The sequence below is a fragment of the Oreochromis niloticus genome, linkage group LG18, assembly GCF_001858045.2.
Source record: "Oreochromis niloticus isolate F11D_XX linkage group LG18, O_niloticus_UMD_NMBU, whole genome shotgun sequence".
Classification (NCBI taxonomy): domain Eukaryota; kingdom Metazoa; phylum Chordata; class Actinopteri; order Cichliformes; family Cichlidae; genus Oreochromis; species Oreochromis niloticus.
Window position 1 is genome coordinate 23,499,563 of NC_031982.2, and position 27,952 is coordinate 23,527,514.

Genomic DNA, 27,952 nt, shown 5'->3' on the forward strand with positions numbered 1-27,952 from the left:
CAGCTTCGCTCTAAAGTCCCTAATTAGTTGAGACATTTTGCTTAGTGGCTTGGCATTTTAGCCACAGGGGGGATGATACAGTAGATTGTATTGGACATGCTAGCAGAGGGACACAACCTAAAAGGCTGAATCAGGAGTCTAATTCCTTTGCTCTACTAAAATTGTGTTTAAATAAATAAATAAATAAATAAAAAGTCAAACAACCAAGAACATGGAACACAGCAGTAGAAGCGCATGCTAAATATGACAAATATGATGGTGTAATTCGTTGTCCTTTGTGCAAAGTGCACGTTATTTTAGAGAAGGTGTGGAAAATAAGCATTGCACTTACTAATATACAGACATAAGCAATTTGCAGAAACAAGCAATTACCCCTTTAAAATTTCATGCAACTCTATCCTGCATAAACTTGCTATCACAGAAGTCATTCGGCAGCGGCGAGGCTCTGATAGAGATGTTCATTAGCCTATTGCTGAGACAAACACATTTGATGGATTAAACAGTCAAATATAACAAGATGCTTGAACTGCTGTCCTGGTTGTTAAGGGAGATCAAAGTGGGGCCTGGGGGTCTGGTAAGTATGGGGAGCAGGATTGGTTCAGCAAAGCTCCAAAAGAACAAGTGCTGGACCAAGGAGATATGACATCAGACGTGTGCACTGCATTCCCCGAGGCCTGTTCTTTCGAAACTGTCAGACTGCCCTGCACCAAATGAGCTGTATAAGAGGAGGGTGCAAACATTACTTCAGAAAGCACTTCTAATCTAACAATAAGCTTGAGTTTCATTTGGTCATGTACCATCTTGGAAAAGGAGTTAAATATGGAATAAATCAATTTAGTTTTTTTTTTTTTTAAGACACCTTGTGTTAACTCTCACTCCATTAATAAAAATGTGACACATTTCAGGGAAAATAAGACTCACAGGGGTAAATCAAAATTAATTATCCCATTTATGTGTAAAGTACATGTACATACAGCATACCAGTGCACGCAATAATGCCAAAATGTTTGCAGTTTGAAAAAAGCTTTTTCCAAAATTACACGTTTTGCTTTAACGGAGACCAACAGTTTTGAATTTCAAGCCAAGGACACCAGACATCATGGACATTAGACATATGGATGTGTGTGGCACTCACACTCTGCTGGGGCACTTTTCTCAGTGACACACACTATATTTGCTTGCTGATAGATTGCCTGTCCGGCTGTGCTAGTGCACATAAAGTAAGGAGACAGAAGTGCTGATAAAATGCTTAGCTTTCAAGCACATCATAACATACAGGCCTGGGTTGGCAGTTTCCATAACATCTGAGAAACACAGTTTAGTACTTTTTCTAACACAGGTTCTGACTCTCTAAATTAATTTGGCAGGACTGTGTATATTTTTCCTCTCCTTCTGAAGGCCAGAATACACTCAGAATATAGTCTTTGGTCAAACAGAGTTCTAGATGGCTCTCTATCACAAACACAGTTGCTTAGTTTAATAGCACAACGCACAAGAGTAAATATCATATTGGATTGGTTCTGAAACAAATGGTCAATTAATTGACAGCGATCCCAACAGAATAAAATACCTATAATCGTGAGGATCAGCGAGAAGTAATTTATCAGGGAAGCCTGCCTGACATTTATTTATTGATTCCAGTGTCGTAAATATAAAGATTTACAACTCTGAATCATCATTATAAATTAATTATTTTTGCTATCTGTGCAGCTGGTTAAACAAATCAGTAGCACAAACAATTCATCAACTAATAAAAGAAAAAAACTCAGTTAACAATAAATATAATCTACTAAGCTACACCGAATTGAATCCAGGAAGGGACCAAAACCCCTGTTTATTAACAGATTTTCATCACATCTTTAACTGCAGCTAATTCCAAAAGCATAAAAGACTTAGTATATTAATAAAAACAAAAGACTAAGAGAAGCCATACAGCAAAGGAGTGAAGGATGTTCTGAGAAGATCAGCTGCAGAGCTTGTGCTGGTGCATTAACTTGACCCACCAAATAATTTTCCTAATGTGCCTAAATCCTCGCAGGAATGCATGAAGATATGTCTGAGGAAAATGGCATGCAGTACAGCATTGTTATCACATGAGGACCTATTACTGCCATCCTTATGCAAAGTGTGACCAATCAATTTTACTTCCTCTTGAAAAATAACACTCTGAGTGGGGAAAATCAGCATCTGCTCTGTCCCACCCCTCCATTATATCGGTGGATCATTCAAAGAACTATGATATCATACATGCTCCGTTTCTGAGAGACGTATACAAGGAGCAAGAAAGAAGAGGAAACTGTGAGAAAATGGAGGAGATGGAGGCTTTTGTCTCCACATTTCTCACGGTGGGTATCGGAAACAGCCAGATGCTGTCAATCACAAGTGAAGGCCAGAGAATAGACTGGCCTATTTATCTAATGAAGAGGTCAAGGGGCGGAGGTGGGGGGTAAGTGGAGCAAAGCCAAGACTGTCACAATAGGCCGTTTTTTATTTCCATCCCAGGAACTAGTGGGCCGTTTAAGGGCGGTACGCATCTTTGTCCATGTTTTGACCGCACGAACTGTCACGTAAATCTTTGGCGCCGTTTTCAAGGGAGGAAAAAAAAGGACCTTCTCTGATGTAGACCTGTGAGTGCCTCCAAAGGACTATAGAGCAGGATTCAGAACAGTATGTCAAACTAAATTTTAAAAAAAAACAATTCAGAGCAACCGCAAGAAACTGCCATTCTCGCACCATCGCATATTGTTACCCAACCCTTGTACTGAAGTATTAAAAAAAGACTCATTCTGGCTGAACTCATTCTTAAGTAGCAGGACTACATCTTGCACGGTACAGTAACTACTGTAGGGAAAAAAATGTGTGCATGATAAAGAACTGAAAAACTAAGTAATTCTAAGCAAAGCTTTCCCATTAATTAGCCATTTAGTTATACAGTTTGTATTGTAGCGTTAAAAGTTGACTACAACGTATTTTATTTCTTCAACCAAAAAGAATCATCCACTGTCTTGTAGCCAATCAGTTCCACTGACTGCTATGGTACTCAACCAGTATGATATAGTGAATCTCTGTCCACTTCCCAGTGAGTACTTCCTCTCTAACTGGCAAGGTGGCCTGTCCCAATGACTGGTGAGAGCCCCAACTACAATTTGCAAGATGTTCAACTGCTTGTTAATGCAAATATGGGATAATCCAATTACATTGCAGCAACTCAATATATTTAGGCATAAAAACACGGTCAAGAAGACTTGTGAAAGTTAAAACAAATAACAATGTTGAGCATCGAAATGAGTTACTTGATTTATGTTAGTTGAAGATGGTGTGGTGGTTCTTGGTGCCAGATGGGCTGGTCCAAGTATTACAGAAACTGACGATCTACTGAGATTTGCCTATCCATTTACAGGAAATGGTCACAAAAAGAGAAAAAGTTCAGTAAAATTTGGATGGCAGGGTCAGAATTTGGTGTAAAGGCCATGAAAGCATGGATCTATCCTGTTTGGTATCAATGGTTCAGGCTGGTGGTGGCATAATGGTGTGGGAATGTTTTATCGGCACACTTCTGGCCCCTTAGTACCAACTGATCATCATTTAAACACCACAGCCTACCCAAGTACTGTTGCTGACTCCATCTGTTTATGAACACAGTGGGATTATGGGCCATGTCTGTAAAGCATACCTAATAGTACCTAAAAGTGGTGAGTGCACACTGTGTACACTGTACACCTTCACAATGAAAAACTGTGGTGAAATTTCCAAAATGAGTCAACAAGCTCCAGCATCACCACCACAGGTTAAACTTCTGTTAGGCATGTGCAATATTTCACAACACCATCACACAGGAAGCTGAAACTGAGCCTGCATAGAGATGATGAATTTGAGTTTCCCATTTTGGCTTTTGGGGGATACTGGTGTGATATGACTCAATAAATCCTATATTTAGCAATACAGAATTTTTACATAAATTGCTCTTCTAAATTGTTTTCAGTAGTTTTTTTCCTAATCATAACATCGCTGACTAAATTCACATTTTGCATGTTCGTTTTGAGATTATTGCTTTATAGATTTTTGTCAGAGAAAACGTACAAAAACAAAACAACATACATGTAGCTTTACTGTGGTTTATTGGCCATAAAGTGTGCCAGTCAAAGTGTGGGCAATTTATGAGTGAAATTGCGACAGCTCCAATAAAGCACTTTTTAGACAAAGTTAGAGAGGAAAGGCTGGGTTGGTTTGGACTTAGAGGGATATGGATATACTGGACAAAAGATGTTATAGATGAAGCTCCCAGGCAGGAGGAAAAGAGGAAGACCACAGCGAAGGTTCACAGATGTAGTGTGTGGTGTGATGGAGGTGGATGCTAGGAATAGGGTGAAATGGAGGCGCATGATCTGCTGTAGCGACCGTTAAAGGAAAAGAGGAAGAAATAGCCTTAACCTCCACATCAATGTCTAAGTGCAGCCCATATGGCTAAGACTAATTAATGACAAATTACAAACTCTGATTAAATCAAGTAGAGGTCAGAAGTGATCAAGTCTGAACACTATCATTAGCTCAGCCTACAGTTCTTCCTGCTTCACAGGTGGATTCTGTACACTGTGTATCACAAATTACAAGGCAGGCTTGGGTCAGCAACAGGCAGGCAGATGCACTGGAAAAACTTGAAACAAGGCCTGTTCAAAAATAGACAGGAAGCTAAAATAAATCGTGTTTAAAAAAAAAAAAAAAAAAAAAAAAAAAAGCTACAAGAGATAATGCCGTTACAACAACCTGGCATTTAGTGTTTATAGCAACTCATTTTCTACTAACAGAGGTGATGAGGGAATGTGGGACAGGTGTGTAAGTGGGTGTGGGGAATTGGATGACTACACTGCCAGGAAAGGTGGTTGGGGGGTTGGGAGTGGCAGGAAATGAAAAGATTAGAGAGTAAGTGAATGAGGCAAGCTCGGGAAGTGAAAAAGCATAACTGTAACAATTAAGTTTAACAACCACCTCTTTTATTAATTCCTCACTCATGTTTATGAATTTTTGCAGAGGGTTGACTTTTAGGGCATTTCTAGGAATAGTTACTGCTGTAACCACATGTTTGGTTTCAAAGAACAAAACTAACCAGGACAGAAGTACCCTGAACAGACCATACTCTGAATCAGCCAGGTCTACAATAACATTACTAAAACATTTCTCAGATCTCTCCAAATAGCATGTTGACTGACACTCTTACCTTTCTTAGCTGTAGGCTACACATCTGAATGAAAACCTCTTGAAGAACACATTTTCTGGTTTTCCAGGAGAGACCCACGGGTCCTTGTCATCCCCATTATCACTATAAGGTCAATACCATACAGTACTTAAAGCTTAATGGGCACCAACAGCAAAAGGGCCAACTCATCTGCACCACCCCTTAGCCTGCCCGACAGGATAAATGCAAAATGTCTTTTGAATTGCCATGTTCCATTTTATGCAGCTTCAAGGCCAGAATAGGCAGCGGAGGTTTAGATAAAAACTTTCAAACAACTCAAGAGGAGAAAAAAGACCGAGTCCAAGGTTTAAGCAGCTCTGATTGAAATAGCTTGGCCCTTCTACACAAAAACAGATGATTGAATTTCTTCTGATTGCTCCGCAGGCCGAGTAAATTTTCATAAAACGAATCTCAAGCATGGATGGGGGGAAAAAAGCAGACGGTTTTGAGACCTCATTTCAATAAAACTATAAATAGCATCCATAGAAAGATGAACATTTACAGAATTTCATAAGCACTCATTTTTTTTCTTCATAAAACTCGATTTCCTCAGGTAGCAGAAGCTGTATACGGTCCTTGTGCTACCTCGCAAGGTGTTACATATATTTGACTACAACATCTGCATAATGGCTATTACTGTAACCATAGTAACACCTGTGATTGATGGCTTTGTTAAAAGGAATAGTTACACACCATTACACTGGTGTAATAGTGCATGGCAGTCATCTTAATAACCAGGGACAAAGCAATTACCAAGTCATTAAAAAAGGAATAGACTAATACAACATGGTGCACACAAGTGACATGCCTTGAGATCAGCCAGTGTGAATGTTTTCTTTAAATAAAAATGAAATGTGTGTGTACAGGCTACGTGTTTTGCGTAATCTCTTGGGATTATATTTTTGTGCAATCTAAACTCATTACCTTTGCAGAGATGCATTTTTTTTGTTCAAATCAGTCTTTGTTTCATGAGCGTTAAAGAAAGTTTGTCTGCTATTTCACATTTTACACTACACGTGCTCTAATAGTGTCATCGTGCATGCTAATTTCCATAGGGAATAGATTCTGTTGTATTTTGATAACAATTTGATGGCTACGTCAGGAACACTTGTTCACGGGAAAATCATCCTTCTCTGTACCAAGCAAGAGAATGAGCACAGCAGCACTGGCAGAGACCGAGAAAATTCAAATGAGAGAGAGAGAGAGGAGATGGAGTGAAACAGATGTGCTGTTGTTCGGAGAGAGCAGCATACATACAGGGTAAAAAAAAAGCCCACACCACGCACAAAGCTAAAAACACGTGCACAGAGTGCAGGGCCACTCGATCGTCCTGGTTGAAGGCCAATCCATCTATTGCTGGTTGACTGAGATCCAATGACCATTCCCAACAGGGCCACAATGAAAGAATGGCAGACAGCCTGTGAAGACGCTCACTCTCTTATTGATGATTGATGGGACAAATCTTGGAGAGGTTCATGAGGCATCAAGACGAACATACCAATAAAAATCTTGATACCATTCAGCACTTAAAAAGAGGTCTTAGACCTTACTGTCCGACACAAAATCTCCTCTCGTAGCTATAGTCAAACAACTTGAAATGCAGCTTTGAACCTGACAAGTACACAAAATGAGAAAATCTACTTTTTCGGTGAGTTTGCCAGCTATCAAGTCAGTTTCATGAGGATATCTTACTGCTAGACAATATAGGTGAGTCTAAGTTCTTCAGACATCCTGTCAGATGAAATTGGAAATCAAATGTGTTTAGTATCGTCTCTAATGGTCACACTGGAAGGTGGAGTGAAAAGCCAGACGTCATAGAGACAGGATATCACTTATAATCTAAGATAACAGCACAAACTGACAGAAGTTAACTTTTTGTCTATTAAAGGCACAGAACATGCAGAAGCATTTTGTGTGGCATTTTCAAGACTACAAAGGTCTAAAAATGAAGAAAGGCTTTCAGCTGAAGCTGAAGATTTTGTTTTCACTCTCGCACAAGCAACCAAACGAATTAATGATATTGAACTTGTCAGATTAATCCTTTCATTAATTAATATGCGGCGTTATACTGGCTGTTTTACAGGGCAAGACAAAGCCTTTGGGGAAAGTCCTTGGGAAAATCCATTCGTGTTGCTCTAACTGACTGTGAATAATTTAAAATATATTATTTTCAACAACTCCATAATATTAATTGGTCCTTGCTGCAAATTTTGTATTAATGAGTAAGCCTAACAGAAGCCTTTCTGTAAATATAATCAGCAGTAACATGGAAAATCACAGAGAATGGCTATTCATACGGATTCGTTTTGCCAGAACATTACTGGGACCTGATGTGGGGGTGTGAGGAAGCAGCAATGCCAGCATACAAACAAGGTGCTGCTGGCTCAAGTTACAGTATGGCCATTTAGTCTGTGTTTGCAGTCATTTTCCTTCAAAATCAGCCAAATACATCTGCTGCACGCAATAATTGCCGGAACATGTAAACTATAGATCATTTTGAACCTTACACAATGAAACCACTGTCTCCATTGCTTGATAGCACGTTGTCATATATGCCCCAAAGTGCCACTCTGACTAACAGCGAGGCTGCGAGAACAAATTTCAATATTCAAATTTGTGAATCCAAGATGAAAATCAAGCTCAAATTAACACATTTCGCAAAATACATTAAAACTCTTGTTTGTTTCACGTGCACGTGACTCTAAGTGCTTTCTGTTTCATTCTTGCAGGCAGTTTCAACAAGAACGACTGATTCCTTTATGCGGAAGGGAAAAATGTGCATTTAAATCTATTTATCTTCTTCCATTTATCTAATTCAGGGTGGCGGGGCCGATCCCAGCTGTGATACAGTGACAGGCAGGGTATCCTCTCAAACCCTTTAAGAAAATCAACACTAAAACACCAACTGTTTTGGATCCATTTGTATCATGTTAAACAATTAATTGTATCGTTCTTGAATGCATCACAAATTAAGGGGCACAAAGTCCAAAGCAGCTTGCACGGGTTCATCCACAAAATTACATTTCATTTCAGACTGAGCTTATTGATGATACAGGAAGTACTTAAAAAAGCATATAAAAAGAATTTTCACACCTCATGTTTCTGTTACTTTTCCTACCCTTTAGATTTTTGTAAATAGAGACATTCAATACCTATTTAAAAAAAAAAAAAAATCAGTATTCTTATATTAATACCACATTAAACTTTGACAAACAGCAGAAGAATAAAGGAAAGAGCAGCTTGAATAGCTACCTCTGAGCAGCTTGAATACTAGCGACCTGTCTGAACTTGATGTTTTTATCTGGGAAAAAAAAAATGGAGGTGAAAGGCTTTTGGAGATTTGCATTAGGCACCAAGAGGATCCAAGTCAAGCATTTAAATGTGGTAATAATAAACCAGCAACAAAATAAGCTCATATAATCATCTAAAATTACCAACACTAGTTTGTACAGTAAATGAAGTGTTGTTTCTGTATTTTCTCCCTCATACAAGGTGTTTTATTTTAAAAAAAAAGAAGACTTCAATTAAGCACAAAAGACTTTTGAGGAAAATTTAAGTGGCTTTAGAGTCAAATTAGGTTTTAAAGACGCTTTAATGCTGATGGAGCTGGTTGGAAGAGGGATCAGACAAGTGAAGCATGGCAGGCCAAGGCAAGCGCAGCAGATTGGGTAAATATTGAATTGAAGCCATAAAGTTTTGGGTGGTTTTTTAGAGTAACTGGCCTCGAGTGACAGGTCGATTGTTTTTGTCAAACCCTGCTGGTGGGTCTAATCCTTATTATGAAGATTAATAACATACACAGCAGCCAAGATACTATATTATTGGGTGCTACCCTGAGGCAAAACTGTCATTTACTTTTCCTGACTTTCTAGATTGACAGAAGCAATATAATCCTCATCTTCCCTGGCTGTTTATTGACGTGTCCAAGAGGATCCAGCCGTGTGCGTACACTCTCGCTGCTCCTACTGTGTCAGCATTGGACACAAACATGGCACTGACTTGTTAAACAGCTTGGTCAAATGGAAGCATCACTGCTGCTAATGCAAAGAAGCACAAGCTCACATTAGAGAAGTGCACCACAGCGAACGAGGGCCTCAGGATAGACACCTACTGAGCTCTGGACCTGTGGCTGCCGCAGCACTCTTCAGGCTCCAGCATGAACCCTGAAGTGTCTGTCTCCTCCATCGTTTAATGACGGAGATAACCTTGAAATCTGTCACACGGGTGAGGAACTGTTTAATTTCACAGCTTTTTGTGTCTAATTCAGAGTTGGGCAATTTTTCAAGTGCTCGTCAGGCTTTGCAGTGCTTCTATTCTGCTCATATTTGGACACAGTCACTTAAATCGCTTCCCAAACAAGGCAAAAATGCTTGTGAGGTATTATGACTTCTGTATTACAGAACAATAGCCCTGCATGTGTGTATTCGGTCAACTTATAGTTGCCAATCTCATTTGATTGTAAAAATATATTATTATAAAAGCACCCTAAGGCTTGTAGTCCATTACTTTTGCACAGAAAATAGAGTGACGTATGAAGCTTTTTTTTTTTTTTTAAAGATGAACCTGATACAGATCTACTGTTACTGCTTGACAATAGCTGAAATGCATCCACACTTCATAAAGAATTAGGATTGTAAAGATGACTTATCTCACAGCCAATATAAACACCAGCTGCAGCTGAGGAGAGAAAAAAAACAACCTTTTCTCACTTCACGTTCATCATTTTGGCTTTCTAGTGTTGGACTTTCCCAAGAGTACACGAACACACCACATGCCATTGCAAGTGCCAGCACACAGAAAGCAAAGCCCAGCTGCTATAGAGCTGCTACATCAAGCATCACGAGCACATATTGGGTGGGCTAAAACATGCAAAAATGCCAGAGTGGTCTTTAAACATAGTTACAGAAGATGCACCAGTGCAGAAGAAGCAACAATGAATTCATCATTCTTTTGCCTAGGGTGCTTGCAGCAACAGCGAGGAAAGAACACATACACAAATATGTTAAGCACCATATTCACGTCTGCATATCCCCGTGAAAAATACAGTGCATTTCTGCCACCACAAATTTTGCTCAAAATATGTAAACAACTACAATATGTCACTGATAAGTCTAATGTTTTCTTTTGCTGGCTGTTTCACCTGAAAAATTTCATATTTTTTTTTAAACCCAAGAGGCTCATATAATATATTCACTGGTTGCATTAATATAGGTCTTCAACATCTGTGTTTCCCCCGCAGGTTTACTGCTTTTCTTCTATCAGATGGAGAGAACATCTTTTGCCGCACTTCCAGTAGGCTTATTAGCTGTCATCAACTGAAGTAAAGCTATTTTCTCTCATTTTGTCTCCTGGATGGTTAACTGCTAGGCAGACTGTATGTAGGCAGACTGTATGTATGCAGGCAGTCCCATGCAGCAGAGACTCTTAAATCGAGGCACATAAATTAGGTAAATAAAGTAAATAAAATGGCTTATTTGGGGGCGGATCTGTCTGTTATGGTTTGTTTTTTGAGGATTCAAGTACAGCACAGAAGACTTTAGCTCATCAGTTTTTGTGAAAGTCACACTTTTTTTGTTTTAACTGGCTAAAAATCAAGAATGATGTGATTTCATCAACAAATCATTGCGCATTTGACATTTCATAACATCCACACTTTTGCTCATATTTAGGTTGTCACACATCCAACGCAAGACATATTTATCAGCCCAGATGGACTGACATATTATTGACAAACATTTACTTGCAATTAACATCTGTGACAAAAGATTCCTGCAGATGAAAGCTAGAGGGAGAGAGATAATTGGCAAGCATCTTCCTTCCTTACTACTTCATGGTAAAATACATCCACTGATCTTGCTAATCTGTGATTAAGTTATTAATGCATATTCAGAAACAATTACAAAATACATGCTAATGTTTTTGTTGCCTTAATTTAGTTTGAACAAGGTCAATCACTGCCATGCTTTAGATTTAGAACTGAGTGACTACTCATCTGCTCCCAACACAGGTCAATTTGTCTCTAATCAATAGGCCCATCTCTTTCCTCAAAGAGTAAACTCATTGCAATGCTCCAGAGGTTCACAGGAGGAAGAACACACAGTCCTTGACCATGATATGCTGCTTAAAATGTAAATGAGTCTCTGAATAATGGGACAAGTCAGCAATGAATATGCAGACGACCACAAATAATTTTTGCTTATCTTATAAATCATTTTTTGTTTGTTGGCATTTTGGAGGACTTCACTTTATTGATTCTGAACCAAAACCAGGGACTGGAATACATTTCACTGCGAGCTATGGAAACTCTCTGGCTCTGTGACCTTGTTGCTATTTGTTGCTACCTACATTTTCCTTGGGTGATCAGATCACAAATGTGCAGCTACAAATCTGTACAATTTGTAAAACCATTATGTTCGAGTCCCTCCAGACAAATTACGACAAAGTTACAATTTCCTGTGTAGTCAGGATCAGGTCCTGGATCGCTTCCAACCCAACCTTTTTTCACCCCAGTGGAACATTGTAAGCAGTACATAATACTATCCAGCCCACTACCTGTCAGAAAGGTTCAGTTATTCACAGTTAAAACTCTGCAAATATTACCTCAAGTACAATGACAAAAGCCAGAAACCTGCACTTACTAAGACTAATGGTTACTGGCATTCAATGGTTTATTTGTTCACGGGTTTATTTAAGCAATACAGAAGGTCAAATGTACCACCGTTTCTTTAAGCAGGCAACTGATCAGAAAGAAACTCTTATTTTTCAGTAGCTACCCGGCACAAGGCAAAGCTTCATGAAAAAAGCTGGCAACATATTACAAGAGCAAACATTTCAACATTCCCACTACCTATACAACAAACACTATCCAGACACTCGTTAATATTTCATTTGCAAATTAATTATTAAAAGGTAATGATAATCATAGCTCATTAAAACAAAACTATAGAGCCGTCAAATCCGTCTAAAACAAACACTGATCTTAATTTACACCCACCTGAAGCTGCCCGTGAACTTTGTAGCATTATATAAGAGACCTGACATATCTGATTGGAATAATCCCAACACCAGAGGGCTGGTGCACGAATAATAAAGTAACAGGTACAAGGACCAACATGGGCTAGTATGGTTCATTAAAAATTTCCATCTCCGGCTGTAAAAAACATTATCACTTTGACCAGTGAAAATGGCAGCACTAACATGTGGATTCATTTTATTTTACATAATGCAAAAAAATAACCTTACCAAGACATTTACCAAGAATGTGACACTGTCCAAAATATAAATCAAAGCAATTCTAAAAGCTGTGTCCTTTCAGAGAACCTAATTATGATAACTTTGACCAAACTGTTTAGAGTCGACCATATTTGCTGCTTTCTATCAATATCATCCAAAGGTTTTTCCCTGAAAGAGTCATTTAGAAGTCCAATTATTTTTTCAATTAAAATAATCTTACTCATTTCCCAACTTTCTACTTTGATGTTTGTTTGTTTGGTTGTGGTACCTCAGCAGATAAAGTATGCCTGAACATTACTTTCAGATTAGATCAAAGTGTCTCAGCTTTGTGCAGGTACAAAAGCGCAGATAAGACCTGAAACAAGCAAATGTGAAAAATACCTTTTTTGGGGTTATGAAGCTTCATAATAGTGTACGTCTTGTTACTCAGTACTTGCCTTAGCCTCATTTCTGATCATTTTTAGAACAAAGATTTAAGGCACGGTGTCATGCTAGTAACTACGCTCTGTGAAAAGGCAAGAATAAAATATTGGGGGAAAAAAGGTTGTAAAGACTGTTGAAATATTGCATCGGTCTTTCTTAAATCAAACATTTATGATTTTCTCAATCGTTGAGAAGAAAAGATAACAAAAACTTTAACAGCTTTTCTTTATTTTCATTGGGTCAGACTCGCAGCATGTCTCACGCTTTTCACTTCAAACCCCATCTCGTAAGCTTTGTATGGGCGGGCAATGACGCTTGCCTCTATCACTTCAGAGCTTCATACATGAAAAGCAATCACAAACAGCACTATCAATCTACTTTCCCATTTACTTTGAAAATACTCAGTGAAGACATAGCAGAGTGATATCCATGGGAAAAAATGCACTTTTCAGCTAAACATTACCTTTGCCTTTCTTTATCTGAAAGCACCACTCTCAGTCATGGGGCCCAACAACAGTAAGCTAATCAAAGAGTTAGAAAGTGGTCAGAATCCTTATTTGACTGAAATGATAGCCTGCCTGCGAACTATATATTTTTAAAAAAAAGTATCAGAGGTGTAGAAAATGAATTATACTGGTCTGTGCCCAAAAGGCAAATTAGTGTCAATTTTCCCAACAGACACACTTTCAGGTTAAAGAAGAAAATCAACACTAAAATAATAAGAACTGAGAAAAAAAATGCTCGTATGGAGAGAATTTACGTTAAGAGTATTTCATCAAACAAGTGTTGAACAAACAAAGATGACAAAATTTGATGTCAAGCACTCTTTATTTTACACTTGAGGCCAGCCCCTCATAAGCTTCAGTGCTTTAATGGGGCTCTCAATGGTGTGTTGTAACGCTAACAATCTTCACACAGTCAAGATACACTGAACTCTCTCTTTCTATCTAAGGGTAGTATTTAATCACAGTTTTATTGTGCAGAGTCAGGGGGCTTAGCTCAATGGGCTCAAACGAGCATTCTCAACATTCAGCATCACCAGGTAGCTAGAACCACAGTTGGTGGCTTCTCATGTCTGTAGTTTCCTTTTACATAAAAATGAACTTGTTATAACGTAGTCTTATCTTACCAGTTGATGATGGTTTCTTAAAAATATATTTCTACTGGAAAATAAGTTAAAAAGTTCCCTAGCTTGGCCCATATTACACGACATGAGCTAGCTCAGAAACCTACACACCAAAGCCAGGGAAGGGGAGAAAAACAAGCTAATCAACATGCAGACACAGGAAGCCAAGTGAGCCAGAGTCAAGCTGCCAAGCCGCCAGATAAAGATCTGTCTGACACGGGGACCTTTTAAATAATCCACTTGTAAGTACACCATTTACAAACTTTAACAACCTGCTTGGAAAAGCTGGTTTTCTGATGAGGGGCTGGGGGTGCAGGAGAAGATACATAATAGCTTGGACAAACATCATGCGGAGACTTCTAACACTGAGAGACTTTAAATGTCACTCATTAAAATCCAGAGTTACTGCTGTTGATCCTCCACTGAATTCCAGAGGCTCATCTGAGAGGCAAGATGTGAGCTCACTTTTTGCCTTCCTTTGGATCTTACGTAAGAATGGTGAGACAGAGCTAGGAATTTTCTAAAAGGGGTTTGCTGCAACACTACAAGCAGGTGATGTTGGCTAAAACATTCACTGTCAGTTTGCATTTTAGACGCTTCACAAACTAAGTCATATCTAGTTTGTGTAACCTTATTTGTAATATGATTTTCCTGATTTCTGGTTCTGCCGGTCCCTACAATTCTATAAGAAAAGGCTAAATGCAATCACAAGAAAGGACATGTTTGATGTCATTATGACCATCAATTACAATCCGCCTGTTCATACGCAGTCCTTGTTTACCTGACAATGTGACTAATGCCCCTTTGCGTGTGAAGCATGAGACCATTTCTATATGTTACATAGGAAACAGCATGGGAATCAGAGAGGGGAGTGCCTGACTTAATAGGGACTAGAGAATCCTGAGCCCTTCCGAGAGGCACGGTGATGTTGTTTGCCACATTAATTGCTTTGTGACAATTGAAGGCTTTAAATAAATGGGCACCATTTCAAGGGACTCAAGCTTTTCCAAACATTTTCAGATTATGCCGTCAATTAATTATCTCAAGTACTGTATGCAATATTACCTGGCTGGAACAAATTCAGAGCTGCCAAGAGGATCCAAAGATCAGACATGGAAATACAACTTATTAGGATGGGAAACACTCAAAGAAAATTCTTAAGACTTAGCTGTCCAGAGAAGCTTAACTGCACTGTTTCACACTATTTCTGAAAGAGGAGCTCTATCTTCGATTCAAGATAAAAAGGAATAATTTTTTTCGGAGGCAATTTCTATTTCTTTGACAGTGGTTCCAACTTCAACTCAAGGATAAGGTTCGTATCTGTATATATGCTTTGACAAAGAAAGATAAAGGTGGAAAACTGCTTATCCTTGAGCTGACATTAAGAACAACAGACTACTTATTCTGCTCCGATGTCATAAATTTACTTCTGTTTCTTTTCCTCTGCTGCATACATGGCCCGGGAAAAAAGTTCACAACTGCAGATTGAACGCAGTGAACTGGGCCAGGTGTAAGGATACTTGCATTTCTGTGTGCATGTTTAGGCATGCGGTGGTAGTAGGGGCTCCTACTTGTGCTGGGAATGAGAGCCAAGCCATTCAGCGCATCTTGAGCTATAAATCAGCCTTGGTCAACCTGGCCAAGAGCATTTTCAAACCCATTTGCAGAAGATAATGCCAGCTATTCCTCCCAGCCCCAGGGACAGAAGAGCTAGCCTCATGAATCATTGCCCTTTTAGTGGAGCTGTAACATGGATCTCACCTTGCTGAGTCCATAGGGTCCTCTTGACTCTTCCTGGTAGGCACAAACAAAGGGTGTCAGTAAAGTAAAATGTTTGAGCTATGACTAAAAAAATCCAAAAAATGAAGTTATAAATCATAATGACTCAGAGCTGACTAAAACCAGGTTAAAAGAAAGAGAACAGACCCTCCACCGCAAATTAGTATGCAGGATAGGAATACAATACTACAGAATACCAAAAAATAAAAAAAACATAATGATAATAGGTAAGATAGTCAACAGTAAAAGTAAGACAAACATCCTAATTGTCCATACGTATTACCATCAGTGAATCTGGATGTTTTACTCTGTTATTACAATGAAACACCATCGACTGAGTGATGCCACAATGACAGGATATTGGATTTTGAAAGCTGTGAAAGTTAAAGGTGTACTCTGCTGTAGTTGTTTCTTGGCACTGGCATAATACAACTTATAATATAAGCCCAAAAGGGATGTCTAACAAAGCTCTTGTTCAACAGCACACAGGTATTTTTTTTTCCCAAAACACTGCTTGTTCTATGTCTTTCATCCACATGCAAATGCAGTTTTAGGTCAAAGACCTTTGGGAAAACTCCTTCCAGGTCAAATATGTTCAGAAACTCTTGCAGCGTTGACATCAAAACATAAAACTTTTTTCTAGGCTGCTAATCATCAAGAGACATTCAAAAAAAAAAAAAGGAAAAAAAAAGGGAAAAAAAAACACAGAACATGTAAATGTGGACTAAGATATATCTATTCCTGTGAAATAGACGTATACTGTTTACGTATACGTCACTTTTTCCTGAGGGAAACCGCAACTTGCTCTAAGACAAATTTGTTCAAGTTAATTTAATCAAAATCGTTTTTGTAGTAGTAAAAGAATTGTTTCCAAAAGGATTGTGGATTAGCTTAAATAAACAATTTGACTACACTATTATTTTATAACACTTTTTTTAAAAATTTGCAACTGGCAATATCTCATTAAAGTCAGGTTCAAAGAAATTATATATGCCAAGTTTTAATGCCATCATTAAATCATTAAACGCAAACTAGCTCACTTCTCACAGGTTTATCTATGAAGACTAAGAATGTCCTTCCATAAAATCACCTTTAGACAGAAAGCCTTCTTCCTGAAAGAGTTCAGTATTTTATTCATGCAAGAATCCAAACTTTCCAAGAATTAAAACTAACATTGACAATAAAGTCACATTTGTTGATCCAGTGCACGTAGTCATCAGTGATCAGGGACTTTACATCCCTCTAGGGAACAGTTTTTTTTTATATATATTTTTGTAGTTTGTCTTGTATAATAGCGTATATGTTGTGTATGATATTAAATACAGTTCTAAGTTAAAGTAAAAATCAATCTAGCAATAAAAACTGAAAATTAGCTCCAGCTTTAATACTATGATATGGTGTATTTTGCATTTTATGCTTGTATATTTGCCTCTATAAAAAGAAACATAAAAATGAGTAAATAAATATTTATTTATTTGGAAGATCTACCACACCCATGAATGTGCAGTAATGGAAAATAACCTTTAGACCTTGTTGAAATGGAAAGCAGTCTTTTATCCAATGTCCATAGACATTAAATCTACAATAAATTCCATTTAGTACCAACAGAGCCAAATGAGTTCCCCTCCCTCCATCACCTAAACCACTCTGTAACCTCATGCTGTGATATTCCATTACTTTCTGACTACAGTTAGGAAAATTCGACAGGATTTCAGCTGTGCACTGCAGTGTGTAACCTTGAAATGTACTTATTGTGAGTCTGATGAATGCTGGTTATGTGCAACTACGCACGGGGCCATTTATATTATCATAGCCCATATTTATATATAAATGGGGTCCAGGAAACAACTTATCATGTTGGTCACTGCAAAGACATTCCATTAAAAGCAAGTTCAAAAAGTCTCAGTGCTTCTCCATTCCCTGTTACTTTTACCTCACTGCAGAGAAATGGGAGTGAAACACTAAAACAAATCCCTCAAGGAAAGTATCAGACACTACAGCTTTATCTGTTGGCAATTTTTAAAATTTAAATGATAAGGTTTTTTTAAAAAATAATATCAGAGAAGGTGGACTTACAATAAAGTAAAGCATATGGTTATTTACTATTAACGTTAAGGGTCGATGTCATGCATTCCGCATGACATTTGCTCTGGACTAGGCATTTTGAAGCCTAATGTTCATTACCATTTTGGACACTGCCAAGTTAATATTTTGGAGTTAGCGCCAAGTTACAGACTGATAAAATACTAGAATTTCCTTCATTAAAACTGGAGCACATACTTGTAGGACAGTCTGTACCACACAGCAAAATTATTACAAATATTGATCGATTGAAATGCTCCACACGTACCAACAACACAGACTCCAGTTGAGTGACTTGTAAAGTGATATCTGAAGGGAGGAAAACGAAAAAGGTTTTTCAGAACAAAACAGTTAAAAAAAACCAAACCCTATGCTATTTAATGATGTAAAGTTGGGGATTTTAACATAGAGTCTTTGGTGAGTCCTTTACGATTGATGCTTTTAGAGTGTACGTGAGGCCTAAATGCACAAAATTTTGCAGGTTCATCCCCCTGTTTGTATTGTTGTCGCCATCTTGTTTTCTTACTCGAATAACTCCTAAAAGAAACAAAACTATGATAAGGTATATAAGTAAAAAAAATCATTCACATATGTTTGTGATTGTTATCACTTGTTTAACACCAGAGACCCTAAAGACATAGATGCTATCGTTTATACTCTGAATATATAAAATACTTTTCAGTATGTCACAAGTACAAGAAGGAGACCTGACGGTACATTATTGACAGCCTCATATTATTAGGTTTTTTGGGGGGAGGGGTTGTGCAATACATGACTAGCCGTGGGAAAAGTCCACGTTTAAGCATTGCTCAGTCCTTAATTCATTTACTGAATTATTTCATTACATGGCTTTATTGGAGTCACTTGTCTTCACTTGTGTCACAACACTAGCTGTCTCAGCCGCCTCACTCTAAGGAAAGGCCAAAAGTCAAGATGAGATTTAGACAGCACATAATTTAGTCTTTTTGTTGTAGCTTTATTGTTTTTGTATTCTTTGTGATTTATTTGAAGTGGATATTTCTATTTCAAATGAAGCGTTGGGTCTGTTCAGCTTTTACAAACTCTGACAAGCCTTCCTGTAAAATGTAGGAGACAAAAATCTTCAGACTCACATTACAAAATCCAGTTTATTTCTTAGTGTGCCATCTTTATTTGCTGCTCTTAGTTATTCACTGCTTCACCGTGAGCTGCAGTGTGACACGATGACATGCTGTCAACACTAATGGTCGCTGATGGCATCAAGGCTCTGTCAGGAGGACACAATAGGTGCTCAGAGCCAAGGCCCTTGGTAGCCCTCCACAGACGAAGAGCTGTCATCTCTGTCCCTCACTGCCAAAGAGCCCCACCCCCACTCCCTAAAATCCTATCCATCTGCCATATCAGCGGGGCAGACTGAGTGCAAGGCATGCACTTTTCTTCCATTAACTGTTGTGTTTTAGCACGACCAGTTAGTGCCAATGAGGGCTCATGTGTCACAAATCACTTGCCACAACCATCTCAAGGTCAGCTACTCAGTTTTTGTTTACGTGTGAAAAAAAATATTTGTCTTGTCTTGACACAATTTCCATATTGTGAAGCCTCTAAAAACCACACCAACTGTGAGACTTCAACTGCTTTTACAGAGTCTGTACGCTAAAAGGAATTTGACGAGTGTCCTCACTTCATACTGATTTCTTACTCTTTTTCGGAAGATTTTTGCACCTTAAAGAGCGCCCAGAATCCATGTCCTCGTATAACCATATTCTCACCAAAGCTGGTAATGGACTGGACAGATATTCCCTTGAGCAAAGGAGCTTTTAGAAAAAAAAAGAAAGCTGGAGTGTACTAACATCCTTCTAAAGAAAGAACACATGCGAGATAAAACTTGCAAAGTCATGATTCTTAACATAACTGGAAAACTGCATTACGACTGTCAAATGTTCCCCATTATCACTTAGGCAACTACGCTGCAGCATGTCAATGGAGAATAGTAAAGCACTAAATGAAAGATGGGCATGTTCCCTATTTTTCTAAGGATAATTTACCCAGTGTTAGTGTAAGGCAATATTTCTGAAAATTGAGAAGTCAAACCGTGTTTAGGGTGAAAAACTAGCTCGTTCTGAACTGCACTCAGTGCTTAATCTATGTATGTGACATTTAAATCAGCTTGATAAGACAGCTGACTGTTTGACCTTCATGTAATGTTCTGCATCAATTCAGGTACCAATCTGTGTGTTTGTGAGAATATGTGAGTCAGTGTGCCCCAATTAGATGAGAAGCTGAAAAGAATAGGTAGTCAATGACAAGCTCAACGAATGACACCAGCCGCTGAACCGCTGCTCCATCCATTTGTCCCCATCCAGCATTTGTCTAAAATGAAAGAGTGCGTCATCTGCAGGCTTCTGCTGACTGGCCAGATGAACAGCCAAGGCACTGAGGCCTTAGACGTGCGTTGCGTGTTCCTGTCAACTCCCCGGTACGTTTACCAGTACACAGGATGGGATAAAACCGTCTACAGTGGCAAGGACCGAGCCTGAGCATCCACAAAACTGATGTTAACGTCTCCTTCGAAAGAAGTAATAACCCACGAGCGGCAAGCGTGGAGGACATGAAGCTATTTGGACTCTAATGATTCATAAAATTCACAGTTGGATTTGATGCATTACAGTGGCATTACAATTTCATATGTTTTCAGCACTGCAAAAATAAGGTCTGCCTGAGGACGATTCTCATGTTTCCATTTTCAATTTACTATGATACCATCTTTATGAAGGCATAAAACTACAGTATTTGAGAGCACCAAGTGTAACAATGGAGTTTAGTCTCTGCGAGAGGTTTCTCAGTGGGATGATACAAAAACAAAAGCCGCTGCATACAATGCAACAAAAACATTCTCACGTAGTGCCAAACCACGAGACATCGTTTCAGATGAACAACCATATCGCTGCTGTTGAACAGATACTGAGTAAATTGCATGGTCAATAGCCTGATTTATCACATGTACCAGAGCACTGGTACATGCCACATTGAGTTATGCTACATTGTACAACGTGTTGCTACAAGAGGATGTTATAAGCTATAATTTAGCAATCAGAAAAACAGAAAATATTTTTTTCTTTCGAGAACACAGAAGCAGTGATATTCAGTGTATTTCAGATAGTAATTTCTAACCCACTTTTCCATGGATACATTACCGCAACTTAACTTATTGTATAAGTACTTAAGACATTGTACTGTACATTTTTTTCCAAGCCATCAGCAGGATTGTCATCAATAGGCCCAAACTCATTATTATTGATAATTCTCTATTTAAGAATCACATTCCTCTTAATAAAAGGCAAAAATAAACACAATGCCATCATTAACAACAAATGACATGATCTTGATCTTTCTTTTTTGCTTAATTGAAAAGAAAATATACAAAATAGCAGGTATGCTGATAGGAAGTTTAAAAAATAATAAAACAGTTACTAAACTCAAGACACCCCACTTCTGTGTGTTTTGGTGGTTACGGGTTTTAATTAGATGGCCTTTTGAGAATGCAGAGCCATCTGGGACTGTCTGAGATCACAGGGACAGCAGATGAATAGCAACAGTTTCTACATCTCACTGTAGACTTTGTTATGCATACCAATGGGCAGCTAACTGCACATTGTGTGTATGATATTCCACAGTTGTCCAGAGTTTCCGTTTCTCACATCAGAAAATTTGTTAACAGGAAAAAAAGGAAGCGGTGATATTTTGGGCTCTCAGGATTTTAAATCCTCAAAAGTTCTTAAAATGTTTTTAAGGTGGCATCTTTGCTTTAACAAAAAGCTTTTATTAAATATTTTTAAACAATACAAGTGAGATACAGCAACACTAACCCAACTTATAAAGCAACTCAATCTCTTGTCAATAAAGCCCTACTCCACCAGGGTCACTGGCCTCTGCTGACAGGTTTGTGAAATTACTGCAGCTTTTCTTGAGTTCTTGTCATAAATAGAGGCAATAACAGATCACTGATATCCTGAAGGCTGAGCCATCAAATTCCAGCATTCTTCACTCATTAGTGTTTGAACTTTTCTCTGAAAACTCGCTTTTTCTTGCTCTTCAGTGACACTTTAACTGTTGTGCTTCAAAAGTAAAAACTCAATCGACGCTGCTTGGTCCATTTAAGTAATAGCGATGTTTTATGTATACACAAGTGCAAGTCAAGGTGCATACATGTCCATAGGTCTCCACAAACAAATTGGACCATGGCTCTAATCCACTCTCAGCAGCTGGAGAGAAAAGCTTTACCACTTAGGGAAAAGGCTGCCTAATCAAAAGCAGATGGACCTCCTATATCTCCGACTGCCTAAATGAAAACAGACAGAACTGATTAACCTAACATATGACCTTTCAATGTCATCAGTATTCACTACTTCACTCAGTAGCACTCACATACTTTGAAGTAAAAAACAACAAACCACACAAGGAATGGATAAAAAAAGGGGGGGGGGCACGTGGTAGAGCAGGCCATTTTTAGCCCCTGTGTCTGTTTCCACTTTTCCAAATGCAGGGGTGCCCTGTAAAACATTGGTGTAAATGGTTTATAATGCCACCAGTGGACTCTGAAATGGTAGACCTGGTTTCAATCAGCAGTCAAATTGCTCCTACATTACCCTTGCAGACAGAGTAGTAAATCATTCTTTGCCTCTATGCTGCTGACATTAAGGAACAGGCATTGTTAAAAATCCACCATGCGTGCTACTAAGAGCACCCTGTCTCTATGTGGGGATGGGATGCTAAAAAGGACAATAGCTGCTGCTTGCGGCATCCCCATAGATGCAACGGCAACATATCCTGATCCCCTAGGCGGAAAAATCAGCACACCTCAGATGTGCATGTGAATCTGAAGCCTTATACCTACAGTCACTGCCCTGATTTGCAGCCCTGATTGTAAACTTTAGCTTACAGACAAACAAATTCTTTGCCAGAAACACATCACAACCAGTTTGAACCAGTTTGAGTGGTTAAAAAAAGAGTTTTGGTTTTTCTGTGCCAACGCCCTGACAGTGGGCCAGTGAGGCATCTCAGAACAGTTATAATCCCCTATAAACCTGAGAAATGCTGATCCCGCCCACCACAGACCAGCGCACTATGGGCAAAACCTCTCATTAGAACTTCAGGGCCCTGAAATTACCAAGATTTTACCCATACTGAAAGCATGAGAAAGCATCGGCGGGGAGAGGGCTGTGCCGAGTGGTTTTTCAGTGTGTGGCCACAGAGGAGCTGGAGCTCCTTAACAGTGCCATTCAGCCCAGCCCCTGCCAGGGAGTACCGGCATATGAGGGAGCTGAGGCAGATGCTCTGGCTACTAGCCCCAAACCAGGCCTGCTAGGAAATACCCTACACAAGAATACACAAATCACCACAAAGGCCAAAGATGTACTGAGGCCAACAAACACAACAAATCAACAACATAAAAAAGAAAGTAAATCCTTTAGAAAAACCTAATTTTTCACTCAAATATTTTAAAAGCAGGTTAGAGTATCGTTACTTTTATTGTGTGTGTGTTTGTGTCCTTGCTAAATTAATTGTAACATCTTTCCACATTTAAAGGAATACCAAAAACCTCAAACTATCATGTTGATAATACAGGCCTGCTTTAGATGTATAGAAATGCTTTAATAAAATAACTTATTTGATGTGATTTATTTGTAAAATCACGTTTTTTGTTTTTTTCCTGGCTTTGTGTGCGTGTGTGTGTGGAGGAGGGGGTAAATCCAATCACTCCCTTATCTTTTTCAACTTAAATCTTCGCATTTTCCTGTTTTGTGTTGTTTATTTGCTTGTTTTCGATTAATACAAATGCCTGAGTAACACACCCGAGTAAGTGAAATCCAAGGTATTCCAATTTTTAAAAGGACCTGGATGAAACCTCCTTGGGTGGGCACCAAAACTTCCTCTGCAGTATAAACCTAAATTCCCTTGCTAGAAAAGAAAGTGAGTGTCAGCTTAAATCAGCAGCAAACCAGCCGATTCAGATTACCAGCACATCGATCGGTGCATCGCTACCACTGAATGCAAGATGTCCCCCTCATCACAAAAGCCCATGCTCATCAGCAATGCAAGCTTCAAGTTTCTGGATAACACTGTATATTTCCCAGTGGACAAGGATTATCTTCCAAACTAGATGCGATGTCACAAATCCTGTTCTCAGAATTTGGCTTTAAAATGGCTTACTAAAGTGTATCTAAAAACACACACTTAGGCAAGCTGTGCAGGTATATTAATGACTGTCCAAGTATGCAATATTTTGTAAATAAAATTTATATTTATTTATTTATAGATACTTTTATTTTGAAAGCTCAGTTGCTACTAGCCATTTAGCCCTGGCCCTTCCTGTCTAATGTTTTCCCACTGACAGATCGCTGTTGTGGTGGTCCTCAATGTCATCCAGCAACCTTCCACCATCTCTGACTGCATCTGCCAACTGTAGCTCTTGTTCTGCTCTGAAGCTAAACGGTCATTCTAAAGTACAACCTGCAGCAGGTGGGAAACACCTGTTGGTGCTGCTACGCTGAACTTGCTGATGCTGGAGAGCAGGACAGAAGTCGTTGTTTCTACCTGCAGTTCCAGACAATTGAGATGAGGTCAGTTCAAATGATGTGAGAATGACTGGAGGAGAACCAGCAAAATAATGATCTCTTATCCTTTACATACCTCAAACCCAGTCTAATTCTGTGGGAAACACTGCAGAACACATCTTTGTCTACAGTGCAGTTCAAGCTGACCAAAAGTATCTTAACCAAAGCAGTTTTCTTAGCTGAGGTTTTTTGATCTGTTTAATATCTGCTCTGAAAACTGTAAAATAAAACAATGAATTTTGATCAGCAAAGAAATGAGCAAAGTGCTGACTGACCTCAGTTATAAGAACTACTTAGTTTCAGTGTGCACAATGACGTCACCTCCTAAGGGCCTAGGATATTTTCCTGCACAGGCTCCTGACACACACACACAAAAAATTCAAAACAAAACAAGCAAGCAATCGTGGGCCAGACTATAATCCTGCGGTAATCACAGTCAAATAAGTCACGTCTTTTCTTGAAGTATTATTTGGGGGGGGGGTTAAATTAAGCCTAATGGCTTGTGGGAATGTGTCAGCATTCAAACAAACAAACACCATGGTCAAAAATACAAACACACTTCACTGAAAGCATTAAAAAGATATAGATTCATTCTGCAAAAGCTTTCACAGCTCGCAAAAAAATAGAGTAAACAGGAAAATGAGCCAAGATAAACACAGCAAAAAAGCTCTAACTTTCTTACAATCCATCTAATGCAATTTGAAGAAAACCTTAACGCTCCAGGTCTGTCAAAACGCGCTTAATTGATAACATGTCTGTCCACCAGAATAATTCAGAAACATGGAGCCAAACAGAAGCACCTGCTTTGGGAAAGCAATGACATCCAAGTTTGACAAATCTGTATGTTTGCTGGTAAAATCATCTATATGCATAAGCCACACACCATCTATAGGACAGCTCAGTACAACTGTGGAATAGAAATACACCGTGTCACTTTTTTTTCAGCTGGCAGGATCTGAAGGTTAGAAACCCAAACATGCAGCAGGGCCCAGGATTTGGTTGCAGAGAGCCTCTGATGCAATTCCAAGAAACTAACTCACCCTGTATCATCCTGTTACAGTGTGGCTCATGGTTAGCTCTCCTCATTGTGTCTGTGACAGCTTTAAACGGATTCGTGTATTGATAAAGCACGGCCATGAGCCCACTTCAGCATATAACCAACCATGCAAAATTGCTTCCAATCCTTTCTTTAAATAAGCCCAACAGGGCGAGGGATTGATGCAATGCTGAGGAATCTTTCTGTATATCCACCCAGTGAAAAACCAATTCACATCTGTTCACGATCTGAACTGGCCTCTAGGTTATCAGATGATGTGGCGCACCTGCAAACTGTAAACGCTGTCATAAAAATTGCTCCACAATTAAAGTCTCTCATGAAGGGCTGGTGATGAAATCTATTCTTTTTCCTGGCAGAGCTGCAAGGAGCAGTTTCTTGACATGAAACCTTCCTCTGCAGCCAGTGCTGCAGCAAGTGTGAGGGATGAGACACACATGACAGGAGCCTCTGCAACTGATGGGCATACAAGGACTCACCGACCTGTCTCTGATAATGATAAATAAAGACAGAGCAAAGATTTCACATGCCTGAGGGGGGTGAGGACTCGCCGACGTGCCCGCGCACTCATGCACGCTCGCACGAAGTGAAAAAGCCAGGTCTGGAGACAGCTAGGACCTCCGGGCAAATCGTTCTTTAATGTAATGATCAAAATGGGATCAAAATCACCGCATCGCAATTACACACCCTGCGAAAAAAGGGAAGGAAGGAAGAAAGAAAAACAGGGTGACGGGCTCGCACCCCAAAGACCACCACTGCTCCCCCCGTTTATTCTTTCATTAGTGATTGTCGACAGATTTTCAGCATGGTTAAAGATTTCGGCCCTGCGAAGACTCCTGCTCACTGAAAAGTGCATGCAATCCATGAAATGCGCTGGTTTGCGCTTGCAAAAAATAGAAAAGGAAAAACTGAGATTAATATTCTACCTCATCTTTTCCCTTTTACCTACATTTGAGTGGATAGCTTTCTTTATGAACTAAGAGGCTGGCTATTTCTTGGACCGTCTCTCAAGCGGATCACATATTAGTCGGCACTGAGATAAAAGTTGCTGTTAGCTATACATTTCGAGATAGCATGCATAAAACAGCAACAAACTGTGTGCGTGGCTGTCTGAGGTTAGTCGGAGCACCATTTTTCCCCCAGACGGACCGACAGCAGTTCACGTTGTGCACCTTTAATGTCATTTTTTCTAAGTGTTTCCACTTTTAACAAACAAATTCGTGAGCGTTTGGCCAATAAAAAAAATCCGCAAGTTATGCAACTTAACGGCACCGCTAAAAGCCGCGTCTCAAGTTCAATGGGGGACATTTAGAAAGAGATAACGGTGCACTTACTGAATCTCCTCTTTGTCACCGCCGTTGGCATTTCTCTCCGTCTCTCCACCACAACGTTTAGTCCCGGTTTGAGTTTGTAGCGAGCACAACAATCCACTTCATGTAATTAACAGCCACAAAACGGGAGTTAGAACCAGCCCAAGGAGTAAAAGAAGAGAAGGAGGGGGAAAAAGATACGAGTCCAGTGCGAGAGGAACACGAGGTCCTATCCCGGTCAGCCGACCGGGGTCGTGGATACTGGATCTATTCGTGGCAGCTCCTGCGTCTCGCCGCTAACGGGTTAACGTCAGCTTTAAGTGTTCAGTGTCGCTGCATGCATGTGAGAAAAAAACCAAGACGATAAGAAATGAGACTTCTTCTCTTTTGAGTGAATTTTCTTCTCTGGCAAGTTAATTAGTAAGCACAAGTCTGCGCACAGTCTCCCCCCCACAGAAGGAGCTGTGGAAGGTAGGGAGTTGTTACGTCTCTCCCTTCACAGTCACGCTTCTTTCTGCCTCTGTGGAGAAAACACATACAGGTCGGTCAGCAGGATTTTCGGATTCACTCGGCTGCACTCGCTTCTGTGTCCATTCATTTCTGCTCCTGAAGTCCTGTAGCCTCTGAAGGCACGCACTAGACACAGGGGGCTCTCAAAACAGTCATTTTGATTTCTCTATTTACACTATAAGCAGCTGCTATGGAAGAAAAGGCAATTTTCTGCAACGAATACGTGAATTTGGAAGTTAATTATGGTTCAGGAGGCAAACACAGAGTTCTTACATTAAACTGTCTACTAACTGCTGCAACGAGCAAAGTCGTGAATTACCACCGAGAATAGAAAAATTACTATTAAGTACTGCCATACTCTTCAGGTAATAAAATGCATCTGCATCCTCACACCTCATCCTTGATCTCACCTTGTGAAGGCTTTGTACAAAGGTACAATATATATATGAATATAATTTATAAGTGCTAAGCAACTTTGTAGCTCTTTCACCACTAGCTGAAATTGTTTGTTTTTTTAAAAAGACAACCTTGGGAGATGGTGGCAAGAAAAATTCCCCACTGTGCAGTGACACCCAAGCATGTTAACAAGTTTTCTTTGATAACAAATAC

At 39.3% G+C, this 27,952-nt stretch overlaps 1 protein-coding gene across 1 annotated transcript in view; it reads right to left on the bottom strand.

Moving 5' to 3' along the window:
* LOC100692990 (receptor-type tyrosine-protein phosphatase F) overlaps nucleotides 1-27,374 on the bottom strand; it is a 158,513-nt gene extending 131,139 nt beyond the window's left edge. Inside the window, 1 exon segment of the mRNA XM_013273333.3 lies at nucleotides 26,858-27,374. The gene's annotated coding sequence lies outside the window, so the exon portion shown is untranslated.
* Nucleotides 27,375-27,952: the final 578 nt, after the last annotated feature.